The sequence below is a fragment of the Diorhabda carinulata genome, chromosome 12 (genome assembly GCF_026250575.1).
Source record: "Diorhabda carinulata isolate Delta chromosome 12, icDioCari1.1, whole genome shotgun sequence".
NCBI classification, from domain to species: Eukaryota; Metazoa; Arthropoda; class Insecta; order Coleoptera; family Chrysomelidae; genus Diorhabda; species Diorhabda carinulata.
In genome coordinates, this window is record NC_079471.1 from 10,243,739 (window position 1) to 10,257,392 (window position 13,654).

Below are 13,654 nucleotides of genomic sequence, written 5' to 3' on the forward strand. Positions count from 1 at the left end.
GAATGGAAAAAGACATAGAAATTTTCCTGAATATAGAAAGAACAGCCTCTTTAGGTTCCATACTTAGAGCCTGGAAGTACCTACTTCTTCGCCTCTCACAGTTAAGGGTAGGATAGATGGTAAACGGAGAGTCGGGAGAAAGCAAATGTTTGGTTGAGGAACACAAGAAAGTGGACAACACTGAGAAATATAGGAAGACAGAGAACCCTACGAAAATGTAATCGCAAACATCCAAGAATACTGAATAGGTAGTAGAAGAAGAAGGTCGAACGATAGAGGTCACCTGAGATCGCAATTTTGTATTCTTGCCTTCGAAGTACCATCAAAAACTATAAAATTTTGAGCTCAACTATCAGACGGTTATACCAGAAAACATAAAAAACATCATGATACAAATTGACATCTCGAAGATATAATATGGAAATCTTACCAACTTTATGCATGAAAAGAAAAGCAGTTTTAAGGTTCAGAATATAGTTTTAAGATGGATGTGCAAAAGGAAAAGATTAGCGATTATAAAATCAGTGAATTCTACTTCGTATTGCCACACATTCACAATATTCTTTCAAATGGGAATTTGAATTCTATATTAATAGGAGTTGGTGGTAAAACAAAAAAATATAGAAACATTCAATCATATATTCTCTTTTATTATTGTGCACGTGTATATTTTGTCATTGAATTTTAAAGAAACAATTTTGATTGTCATTGTGACGTAACACAGCTTTTAATTGATTTTGTTTGAATAAATACAAAGTCGCCGTTTCTTTGAGCGTTCAGAAATACCAAATCTCCTCTTTTGTGAATTTTTCTTGTCGGTTAAGAAAATATGGAATCCTGGAATTTTTTTTATTATTATATTAATCGGGTTAAAACGTTCTTCGCCGTCTTCCGATTCCCAGTTTCCATTTTTCTCGATCTTCCCAAAGATCTTCTTCCAATCTTCTCTCTCGAATATCCTTCTCGATACCTTCTCTCCAGCTTAATCTTGGTCTTCCTCTTTTTCTTCTTCCTTGTGGTGTCCAATTTAAAATTTGTTTGGGTATGCGGTCTTCAGGCATTCTTTGGGCATGTCCGTACCATCTTAACTGATTCACCCTAATGTCTTCCGTAATCGTATGTTGCACTTTCATGATCTACCTGATTATGTCGTTGCTTATTTTTTCCAGTCTTGATATTCCTGCCGCGCGTCTCCAATAATCCATTTCTGTTTCTTCAAGCATTTTGACTGTTTTTTCTTTTAGAGGCCAGATTTCGCTACTATATGTTGTTATACTTTTTATTATGCTATTGTATATTCGATGTTTGTTTTCCTTGGATATTTGTTTGTCCCACAATACACTATTTAGTTGTCTGGAATTTTTATTTAACAAATTCCATTGTTTTAATGTTGAACCGAGAAGGATCCTAAATACCGTATAAAATCATTTGAATCAAATTCTTCTTATATATTTAGGTGAATTGGCGTCTATTTTTGTTAGATTTTGTCAATAAAGATCTATTGAGGTCTAGCTAAATTGGAATTTCTGGAACCATTGGCTATATTCATACGGAATATACTGTTTACACCACCACTACACCAACACTAACAATTACAATGTCTGACGCGCGTTTCGATAACCTAGTTATCGTCTTCAGAGACTGAAGGTAAAAAAATCTAATAACTTGACTTACCTGTTTTATACAAAATTTTCCCACCAATAAGCCACCTCCCGCAAAAATTAATTCCAGCGTGAAAAACTCCTTGGCGGGAATATTCATGTTTATTCTTTGACTACTAAACTAAAGAGAGGGCTGTAAGGAATTGGCCCTTTGTCCTTATTTAAGCTAAGTTCGGTCGATTGCAGCCGATTGAGGTCTATTATCACTTTATGTTGATTGATGTCTTCCGATGTCTATTGACGTCGATTGAGGTCGAATCTAAGGATATGAGGTTTTAATAATTTCCTAAACAAATTGATGAATTTCATCATCATCTTCATTTCTTGACACTTGACATTCAGATCATTTTTTTATTATGAAAATTTGTCCTTTCTTATTAAAACGCCTACAGAATTTACGCACATTTCCTTCATTCATTACCATTATCATAAACTTCAACAATCAAACCGAGTAACTGAGCGAACTTCACAGTCCAAGGGATTACTGATTAACAGGGGGACAAACGAAGTAGTTGTCAAAACTTCACTTGATAGGATCCGCAGGCATTCGGATATTTCTTTGAAAATAATAATTGTACTTATTTCTAAACTACAAATATTGAAGTTGAATTATTTTATTTTGTATACAAATAGTCTTCAACAGCAATTAAAATCCTACTTGGGTGTTATTTGAGTAATCAGACGAGTAGTACTTTGTGAATTTACCGATTTTATTCACTTAAGGTGGTCTGAACAAAAAATATTATTATTATATATTGTTTATTCAACACTATATATTATCATTGAATGATTATTAGATAATCATAAGAATGTTTAGTAATGATAAAAATTCTATACGTAACCTTTAAATCATTATTGCTAATTCACTGCACTCTAAAAGCGTACAAGTCGTGTGCTTATTTGAACATCTAAGTTCAATTAATGTCATTTGAATAATTTGCACAGGATGTATCATGTTTATTGTATGATTTTTTACCACATAAGACTAATTTTGTTATTATCTATGAGGTGCACCTAAACTAACGTTTTCAACATTTCTCATAATTACACATTTTTATTTAGTTCTGCATAATTATTACTGGATAAATGAGGCATTAAGAAGATAGATTCAAGTGACATTTTATGGAAATAAAAAATTAGCGAATGTAGCAAATTTTTCTATAATAACTAGTTCATAGTATTGAAAATGTAATATAAAGATTAATAACACAAATGAATATGAGTATGCATCAATCATTTTTATTTATGCATTTAAACCTCTGAAAAATAATTAAAAGGGTTATGCTATATATTCTGAACAGTTAACCAAAAATTATTTATCTTTGCCAAATTTAGAACCGTAATAGAAACGACTACTTTTCTACAGGATTGAGAACTTTCGACACATTAAATTAATCTACTTTGTCCTCTATCCTATTATATTCCAGGGCTTACAAGAGCTTTTTGGGTCTCTTTAGGGCCATCTATAGAATGCTGACTTCTTTTAGGAACATATATTATGATGATGTCTAGCCGTTAAGACTCCGGTTTTTGATATTTATTTTTATGATATGAGTAAATATTTAAGCGCAATGATAGAGAGTAATGGCAGTCTAAAGCAGGAAATAAAAAAAATAGGAGAAGTTGATAAATTGTTTAATCAGTTTTTGGAAAAAAAATGAACATTGAATCAAATGAAATATAAATAACATGGAAATGGTATTCGTGACGAAAATATAACAAAAAAATAGAATAAATGAACTTGTAAATGAAAACAGAAGATGAAACTGATTTGATATTAAATATTTGAAGCACAACTAATATGGATTGAAAACATGCCTATTGTCCGAAAATGGAATACCAAAAAGAACGTTAGAATTGAAAATTGCAGATAAAAATTTTAGAATAAAATGTTAAGAGCAAGATGGAAACGCATGGAGAAATAACCTTCAATAAAATAGCTATACACGTCGCGGTAATCTGGTTTAGAATTAAATTTAAAAATAATGTCGCTAGTAAAGTGATTGTAATTGATTAGGTTACTATTGAAACTTGAAATTGACTCAACCGATTTCATTAGGCTTGATGGATATTAAGATTCAGAATACAATAGACTACGAATACATTGTCTGGTCTGATCAAACAAAACTTTCTTACAGAGCAAATATATGGAATTGCAAGATTTTTCATCAATTTAGATTTACAACAATAATTTGTTAGCGATCTTTATCGAGCGAATATGATTTTGAAAGATAAACTACTGAAATCTAATTGGTGTTTTGAAGTACGGTCCACCATATTTCTGGTCATAAAAATTCGAAAAATTGATACTAATTTTTCATGGTGTTAATTTTTTTGGCGTATTTAGAGTAAGAATGACACCTAAGCTTAAAAACCAAAATTTCAACACTTTTTGGTTGATAGAGAAAAATAAAAATCATATTATCAATCGTATTATTACGTTATCAACAAAAAACAAATTTTTGTACTCTAATTCGATTATTATCGTATCTCCAATCTTCCCCATATATAGTTAACATAAAACAATATTCCATTCAAAGTTATCTCACTTATTTTTTAGTGCCGATAAAAGACCTTTTTTAAAAGCACGGAACATGTTTTTCTATCAAAAAGTGCCCTGTATTTGTGAATGAAAAATAAATAGTTGGAACTTATAAATCCCACTGTCCTGAAAACTTAGTACACTCAAATGCTTGAAATGTTACAAAGAAACCATGAAGAAAGTGAATCTTAACCTAACCTAAAAAGAATTTAATAATTCGTGAAAATTGTTCACATTATGATGTTAAATTGTTCGATTTTGTATGTACTTTCCGAAAAAAAAAGTTTTCACACACAAAAGGGGTGTGGATTTTGAATTTTTCATTTCATTTCATGCAAAAAAAGTTTGAATTTCTATTTTCAAACTTAGGTCTCATTTTTATCTAAAATGTGCGGAAGAAATAAACAAAATGAAAAAAAAAATATTGAAATTATTAATGTTTCGATTTGTTATGACCAAAATAGAGTGGACCCCACTTTTAACAATTTAACAATAACAATTTATTAACAATAATGTACAAAGAAAGATTTTTGACGTGCTGCATTTTAAAAATAACTTTTACTGATAGTTCCTTTAATTTGATTTTTGAGATAAAAGAAATGAAACACTAATAAAACCGGCAGTATCGTGTGTTGTAGGTATGCTGTGTGGGAACAGGAAAGGGTTCATTCAACGCTCAGTATAAGCTTACGGGTTTTCTTTTAGTACTTACACAAAAGCCGCGAAGTGTAGTTCAGAACTCCCGGCGGTTGGGTAAGGCGCGTGTTTAAATATATTCGATTGGTTGAGTTATAGATCGCGCGCCAACCGGATTGGTTTCTTTTCATGTTTAATGCATAATTTCGAGTGTGAATTGTGTAAAGTGCCGTGTTTTCATAATGTATTAAGTGAAAATTGATAATTTTGATGGCAATATCTTGTAAAATAGGTACTTACTTGATACATAAATGATGTAAAATTATACTGATTGGCCTTCAGTTACCCATAGTTTTTCGATGTATTTTACGGTACACCGTGAAACAAAATTTACCAAAAAAGATATTTATTCAAACTTACGTATATTTATAAATAATAATTATTTTAATCGCATTCTCTCTGAGTATATAAATATAAACATATTGTCAAATATGTCACACATTATTGATTCGTAATTTATTATATACGATACTGAATGGTATTTGATATATTGATTATCAGGAATTATTGCATTTACGTATTAAGGATGACGCTTTGAATGTAATAATTGATTTAGTATTTAACTATTATTTATATTATTATTTCATTTACTACATATTGAATTGATATCCTTGAAGAACTAAACTATTTGACGTACTCTTTTCTTACATTATGCAACTAATGTTATATCGTATAAATATAATTTATATTATAGACGACATGCTTTTCAACGAAGAAATATTATATTTGATCCAAATCAATTGTAATTTAGCTTTGATAGTCCGGAATAAATTCATCACAGTTGGACCTCAACATTTTTTGTCTTGTCAAATATCTCAAGAAAAGAATTTTTATTTCAAAGTATGGACCTAATATTCTACTGTTGGATATATTTATACATACATTTATTTTCTGATTATTCTAGATATGAACTTCACATATCCGGTTTGCGTTTTAAGAATCCAGAAACGATAATTGTGCCTGTTAACTAATCAAATAAAAAATAACCTTATCCCACTTCTTTCGTCACATCGCTTCATAATTTTCTCACTAATTTGTGTATGTTTATTGTAGTCATCTTCCAACAACTCTTGTACAAAATAAATTTACATGAGTTGTATTTTTTATGTTCTCAAAAACCCTCCAGCATGATTCAGGGTCAATGAAATCGTTCACAAATAATCTAAGAAAATCATAATTATCGATATAATATTGGTAGAACGATTGGACGGTCCGTGAGGGTAACAGTCTAATATGTCGCGGAAACATTCATGTTTCAGTACGTTATTGGATGTACTATAGTTTATATAATATATGGCAAAAATGGCGGTTTTCACTACGTGGCCGAACGACGTGAACATCCTGTATATGTGCCCCTATTTCACGACCTCTATATATTTTAATGTAACCGTCGGAAAAAGTATCATTGTTTTTCAGTTGAAATTGAATTCGCTACAATAAAAGGTTTATTGGCATAGTTTCGTACATCAATTTCTACAATTTGATGGAAATAAAAAATTTGAACGCTCATATTTCTTTAACTATACTAAATACGATATGATTTATAAAAAGATATTTTTGAATATAAAAGATATTTTTATTTTTTTACGTATCTCATTCAATTTTGGAGAGAAAATGAATGAATTTTAGTTTTAAAAAAATTAAAAAACACACTTTTACCAATAATCAATGAAGTAGAAACTAATTCTTGGCGTAAGAATAAAATTACTGATGAGAACATTAATTACACTATTATAATATAAAGGATGGGATGCGAGGAGCGCACGTGCATCGAGCGCACATGCACATTTAGAAAATTAATACTTCGTTCATCTAGCGCACACTACCTGTGTCGAATCCGAAAAATTTTATCTGCTGAAGTGAGTCCTAGAGATGGGAAACATATGAACTTTTGAATAATTATTATCATCAAGACAAAAAGAAAAACCATCAACAACATCTAATATTTTCCAAAATGAGCAAATATTATATAAAATATTAAACAAAAATTGATAGAAGAAGAATTATTTTTTCTTAGATTGAGTGCATTTTTTGTGTTAGGTTTCAAATAGTTAAAAAATTGCGTATTTTGAATTTCCCACAAAAAGCTTTTTAATTTAAGAATGGTTAGGTTAGGTTAAGTTAGATTAGGTTTGGTTAGGTGCGTTTAGGTTTGGTTAGGTTTGGTTAGGTTGGGTTATGTTTGGTTAGGTTAGGATAGGTTAGGTTAGATTAGGTTAAGTTGTGTTTGGTTTGGTTAGATTAGGTTAGGAGACTTTAATCACATTGATGATCAAGATAATTTTTCTTTTTTTATTTACGGTAATGAACGTTACAAGCTAAATACAGGGATTGAACATACCGTCTTTATACCTGCAAATGTGCGCTCAATGCACCCGCCTATATAATCTGTTCGAAACACCGTGCGCTCGATGCATGCATTCATTATAAAGGCATGGGCTGGGCTGCTTTGATGACATCTTCTAACTAATAGATCTGAGTCTGCTTTCCAGTCCGGGGATTGTGCAAAAGACTGTTTCGTTTACTGAAAATTATTTATTGAGTAGGACATCTATTTCAGTTATTCCTTTATTTCCTCATTTTCTTTATAAGCTAGAAATGGTTCTCTATGGTAAGATGGACGTTAATGTTTCTCAGTGGATCTTTTATTTAGGTGACTGATGTATAAATGAGGTATATCTCTCTAGGATAGCTTAACTTATAGATTCTCATTCCAGGTTGTCCGAATTATTTTTCCGTTATCGAAAATTAATCAGTATTTCTTTATTCTCTATTTTCTCATTTACCTAACACGCGCAAACAGGTGAAATCGTAATTTAGAACCCCATGTCACTCGTTATAATATTTTACTAGTTTCATTGTGAAAATCCTAGTTAGTTTGAAAATGTCATAGAACACAACCTACGCTTTTATAACAGTGACACTAATTGTCTCATCAGTAATTTCATCATCATGCCAATAATTATTTTCATTATTGCTGTCGTTTTGTTTTTATTTTTAACTATAATTCATCTTTCTATTTTTAGTTTAACTAATTCTAAAAGCCTGTTTATTCTAAGTATTTTTAAACTGTATTTTATTTTTTTGATTTTATTGCTATTTCAAACCCATCTTTAATATGTACAAATGTTTTGATAGTTTCATGTCGATTTTGTAAATCTGGGACTGCGCGTTTACGTAGTTGACTCACTAGTTCTATCTTTTCCACTCTCGAGAAAAGGATATAAAAAGAAATTGTGAAGCTTAACGAGAAATTCAGAAATTTTCATCGATTTATTATATTGTCCTCAGTATTCAACAAGTGTACAAATTTTAAATTAAATCTGATCGCTCAAAGTAGGGCAGAAATACACTTCATACACGCACTGTATCTACTACATATTCGACAGAACAACAATTCTTTAATGAGAAATACTGTAGATGCATCGACATTTCTGTTACGTAAATATCCAAATAATTTTTGCTGATCCTTAAATGCCTTAAACACTTCAATAGTTTGTTTTTTCCTTTAAGAAATAATCATGGATCACACATGAAGGCAAATTCCTTAAAATTATTGTTCTAATCCTAACAATTTTTCAATATTTCAAAATGTTTTATTTTCATTTCAATCATTATTTTGATGTTTCTTGAAATATATTTTGTTCATTTCATATACTTCTTGCTTTATTAAATAGAATTCGATAATAATATACATTGAATAATAAGGGACAACTGTACAAAATGGTCTAAGTTTTAAAATGACCTATAAAAATTTAAGGATTTACAGTATGGAATATAAAATCAAGGTTTCATAACTGTAGTTACTATATACTAATTATGCTTACAAAAAAAAAACACTTATAAAGTGATCAGTGGGGTGGTGTAGTTACGGGGAAAAGAATTACTGCCAGATCTCACAAATGAGTACTGCTTCATCGTCCTCGCCTTCAATGACTGCATATGAATTTTTGACATCTGGAACGATAGATCCGTACCTTCATTAAACTTGAATACAAATCTGCACTGTACAGATACTCAGCATCTATAACACATTGCTTTTCGAATCAAATTTAGCTTTTTGCGTTCAAAGAAGTCTTCTCTTTCGGTACTAATTTTTTTCCAATTAATCTCGCAGTTTTCAGGCTTGTAAAATCAAAACTCTCTTTGGACATTCCAGGTTGTGGGGTATTCGGCCTGTTGTTATTTAAAAGTTCCTCTGGCGTCTGTTACAATGTGCATGTTTTCTTGTTGATGTTCAGGTTTCGTCTTCAAGAGTTATATAAGTATTTATACATCATTAGTAACTAAAAGCAAGTAATCCGATTCGGGAGCAACGTCAATATTCACAGGCCAAATCCCAGGTTTTAAATCCTATTTATGGCAGTTAGTATTATAGTATTATGCGTTTAAATAAGCATCACTGAATAAAGAAGTAATTTGCTGAATTATTACCTCACGGATACGGTTTTTTCGAAGCCATTCCCTAACCCAATCTTACTAATATATACTTCATGAACGATTCATCCAGTGCTTGTAAGCATGTATAGTATAAAACCTTAATCTCTAGTGTATTTCATCACATCACATCCACTCATTATCACTTAATTCAACGATTCCACCTGGAATCATACCATCATATAAATTAGCATGTTGTTTTCGCTTTCCTGGAAATATTAACATAGAAAGCACATATGCACCAGTGGCAGGAAAAAAAATTTAGTAATGGTTCCATCCCTATCATCTGATTGATTTGAGTTTAACAAATTGAAGAATTCTGTTACAGCCACATTGTTAAATCCTATATCACGTGTAGCTGATGTTGCCTCGAGTTTTTTATGGCCAAATCCCTGTTTTTCTAGTTGAAAATTCCTTGCTCATCCTCCTCCAGCCACTTCGTTCAGGGATCGTTGAAACCCATTTAAATTAGCTAGTTGAAAGGCAAGTTGCCTATTTTCCTTAATCTTTAGACCAAATAATCCTTCCTCCATTTCCTTCAGATATTTTACAACTCCTTTTCGTATTGAAAACTAAAAACTGGATTTTTGCTTTCTGAAAATAAAACAAATGTTCATACAAAATAAATAAACTGTGGAAAGGTAAATGGGGTACCTTTAATAACATAACATGGTGCACCGATTTACCTAACCTCATTTTGCCCATAAAGTAAATTTATAGGTTAACAATTTTTTTATCGAGATGTCCCATTTTATTTCAGCAGTTACAAATTAAGATAGCTAAATCTGTAACGCTTTTGTGGGTAATAATAGAATTGCACAAAATATTTTTGCGCTCACTTTGAATCAAACGGCAAATAATATTATACATTATTATATAAGCCCGTATAACCCGTTTTGTCTGGTTGTCCCTTAACTCCCATATATATTGACATCCACGTGGGACATAAAATTTTGTAATTAATACAATTCTTCGAAAAATTTTCCTAATCGAAAATTTTACATTCATACAATCGACAATACTACAATTATAACATATCTCATAATTTGAGGTTCTCAGTAAATACAGATTATTAAACTTTTTCGTTTTCACTTTACCTCCAAAACTGATGAAGGTTTTTATTATTTAAGAAATCAAATTATTTACAAAATAAAATATATGTTATATTTAACATGGTTATTATTGTTACTTAATGTTTTTATTCTCATTTTATCGTAGAAATATAGCGAAATATGAAAAAATGCTAATAAACCTTTTTTATTTCTTATCACTAAGGAAATCCAAATATACAAATGGAAAATCCTAAAAATGTGCGTGTATATGCAAATCATTTAGTCAAAATATACACAAAAATGTGGAACATATTCAAAAAATGCTTGAAAATCAATTTATTGATTTACTTTAAAATAAACTGACTTTTTTTTACATAGGTACTAAACTAAACCTAATTATGCATTTATTACACGAAGCAAATAGTTAAAATTGTATCAGTGGAAAAACTTTTTTCCACACATCCAACTGATGTAACGGGGCATTTTCATAATAGCTGATTATTGCAGTATCCAAATCAATGCGTTCAGTAAATTCATCCTCTAAACGTTTAAACTATTAGCCACTTGGCTAAGAAATTTAAATCAACAATTTCTTTCCATCACATTTTTGAATTTTAGAAAATTATATTTGCCGTTTTTCCTGTGATATTCTGAAAATCTTCTTTAGATTGTTTTATTAGTTTTACACTTCGAGTTCATGACAAATCAAATTCCTCTATTTGTGTTAATGTTCTAGAAAGTTTCTAGTTAGTTCTTATTAACGAAAGTTGTTGTTTCATTTTTGTGTTTTCGAATAATTGCTTAATATCAGTAAGAGATTGGGAAAATTCATCAGACAATTGAGAAATTTGATCTCTTAGTTGGCAAAAATTCTCGTAATAAATAATCGGCTTCCAATCAAGTGTCTCATCTTGTAATGATAGGTTGGGGTGGAAGGTAATTTTTTTTAAGGATCTGAACCCTTATAGGTCCTTTGAAGGAGATTTTTTCCATGTGTGAAATTATTTACAAGAGAAAAATATTTCCTAATCTGTTCACTCACTCTAAAGCGCGAGCAAGGCGCTTTATGTATATGTATAAAGTTGTGTGAAAGATTTTCAAATTTGGTTAAGCCTATCTATCGATATCTGTTATTTCTCGAGATAGAAAAGGAATCAATACTGAAACACCCTATATATTTCTCTGTATTTTCATTATATATGTTGCAGAAAAATAACATTTTTTCTATTTGGTTTTGTAATCCTCAAAAAAATAAGATAATCGACCGATTTCACACCAACCTTTGTATTAAATATATAAACATTATACTTAGTATATAGTAAAACGCACACAAAATATTAGACTTTTACCGTATCCATAATTATTTCTATGTATGGATTAATCCATACATCCATACATAGAAGTTATCTCTTCGACACCACAAAATAAATAAATACCGACACAAATTGGTCTACACTCTATGCAGGTTTAAGGGCTTTTTCGAATTTCATAACTGATAATACCTATACATCAGTCTTTGAATCGTTTGAATACCTACTTTAAGATTAGTTTCTTAAGAACTGCAATAAAAGTAATTGTTTCAGAATAGGAGATTTATAAAATTGTTTTGTCTTAAAACTCATGCCAAAGCTCTACCTCCTTCAAAATTTGTTCAATTATGCACAATATGCTATTTGCTAAACATATGCAAAACTGCATATAACATGTAAAACCTGTAAAATATGCATCACAACCAAGGAGACTCCTTTTTCGTGCCTCTCGCATTTGCAAAGCTATTATTTATTGAAATTTTTTTTCAAGCTGCATTTCAACGTATGTATAGTGAAATATCAGCTCCAAAGGTAAATGAATGTCTGTGTTCTTTACAAACATCCTGAATAAATGAACGAATTTATTATTTACATTGAAAATATTCATAACGTAAATTATTATGCGATAGAGGTCATGAAATAAGTACACACTTCTCTTTGATTTCACATTCTATCCCCACATACCAAACAATATTAATACTACAATACAATATTTCTCTCACAATACCATTCAAATAAAAATAAAATAGACGTATCAAATTAATTATTCGCAGAAATGTAAATAACTGAGACACAATATTCATCAAATGCAAAACACTTGTACAAGTATATAGAAAACACATAGAGAACTTTCATGTTCAGTGACGATTTTCTAATTCCACGCTGATTGGAACACGAACTTATTCAAAAGTATGCTAAAAATTTCCCACTTACTCGTGTCACTTACAAATCATTTGTTAAAACGTTTTTCTTGAACCAGTATAAAACTAAACTCTCGAATAGACTATTACTTGTTTGAACGATTGAGTTCGTCTACTTTATTGCACATTTTAAAATATTTGTAAGATCGGAAAACGGCCATTCTTCGCGCTCAACTTAGAAATCGTCCATACCATCTTTAAACAGTCTTTAAAGTTAATGAATTGATAACTTACACAAATTGTAACATATCGTTATCTTTTTTGTACGCTTCGCTTTTTTCAACTGGGAACAAAAAGTTATGTTACTTCATTGTTTAAAATCTATGTTCATGGCAAAGACTAATCTTAACGACAATCTGGAATGGGCTCAAACTTTTATCTTTTCGCAATACGTGCGTACAATAGTTGTATATCTTTTAGATAGTTTAGAGTATTTTCCATATGACCGTGTCCCACGACGAGTTAAAACTATCTGTATATATAGCAAAATACTTAACTAAAATATTTTCAAAGATGGCCGACTTCTGGTGGAAACGGAAGTCGCCTGTAACTTTGTTATTTTAAATAGAAAACCATGTAAATTAATACATTTTTGAAATCTACGTGAAATTTTAGTATACTTTTGTCTGAAAACTTTACAGTAAGGTTTAGGTATAAGGAAGTATACATGAATTTGCCTTATTTTTTACCCCTGAATGCCTCAAAATAGAAAAAACCGGGTGGTTCTATTTAAAAAAATAAAGAAATTTGATATTTATGAAGTTAAACTTTGAACACTTTTTAAACACACCCTATATAAAATAAAAATTTCAACACAGATTCAAATACGTTTGACTTTGCTAAAAGCAACCGAATAGAAACCATTTTCATATCTTTGAGGGTATCCTCGTAAAAGAATAATTTATAAGGGTCTGCAACGGTAAAATTTTTTACAAAAAAAATTAATAACTCAAAAAGCATGCATTTTTCGAAAAAAGTTTTCAGACCAAAGATTAATATACAGGGTGTTCCATTTAAAATAACAAAGTTACAGTAG

General features: G+C 30.3%; 2 protein-coding genes across 4 annotated transcripts in view; both read left to right on the plus strand.

Annotated features, from left to right (window-relative positions):
* The window catches only part of LOC130900180 (uncharacterized), a 265,111-nt gene that overhangs the window by 95,620 nt on the left and 155,837 nt on the right, over window positions 1-13,654 (plus strand). The gene's annotated exons all lie outside the window — the stretch shown is intronic.
* LOC130900184 (uncharacterized) overlaps window positions 4,666-13,654 on the plus strand; it is a 77,564-nt gene continuing 68,575 nt past the window's right edge. The window contains exon 1 of the mRNA XM_057810631.1: window positions 4,666-5,131. The gene's annotated coding sequence lies outside the window, so the exon portion shown is untranslated. The remainder of the gene's footprint in view (window positions 5,132-13,654) is intronic.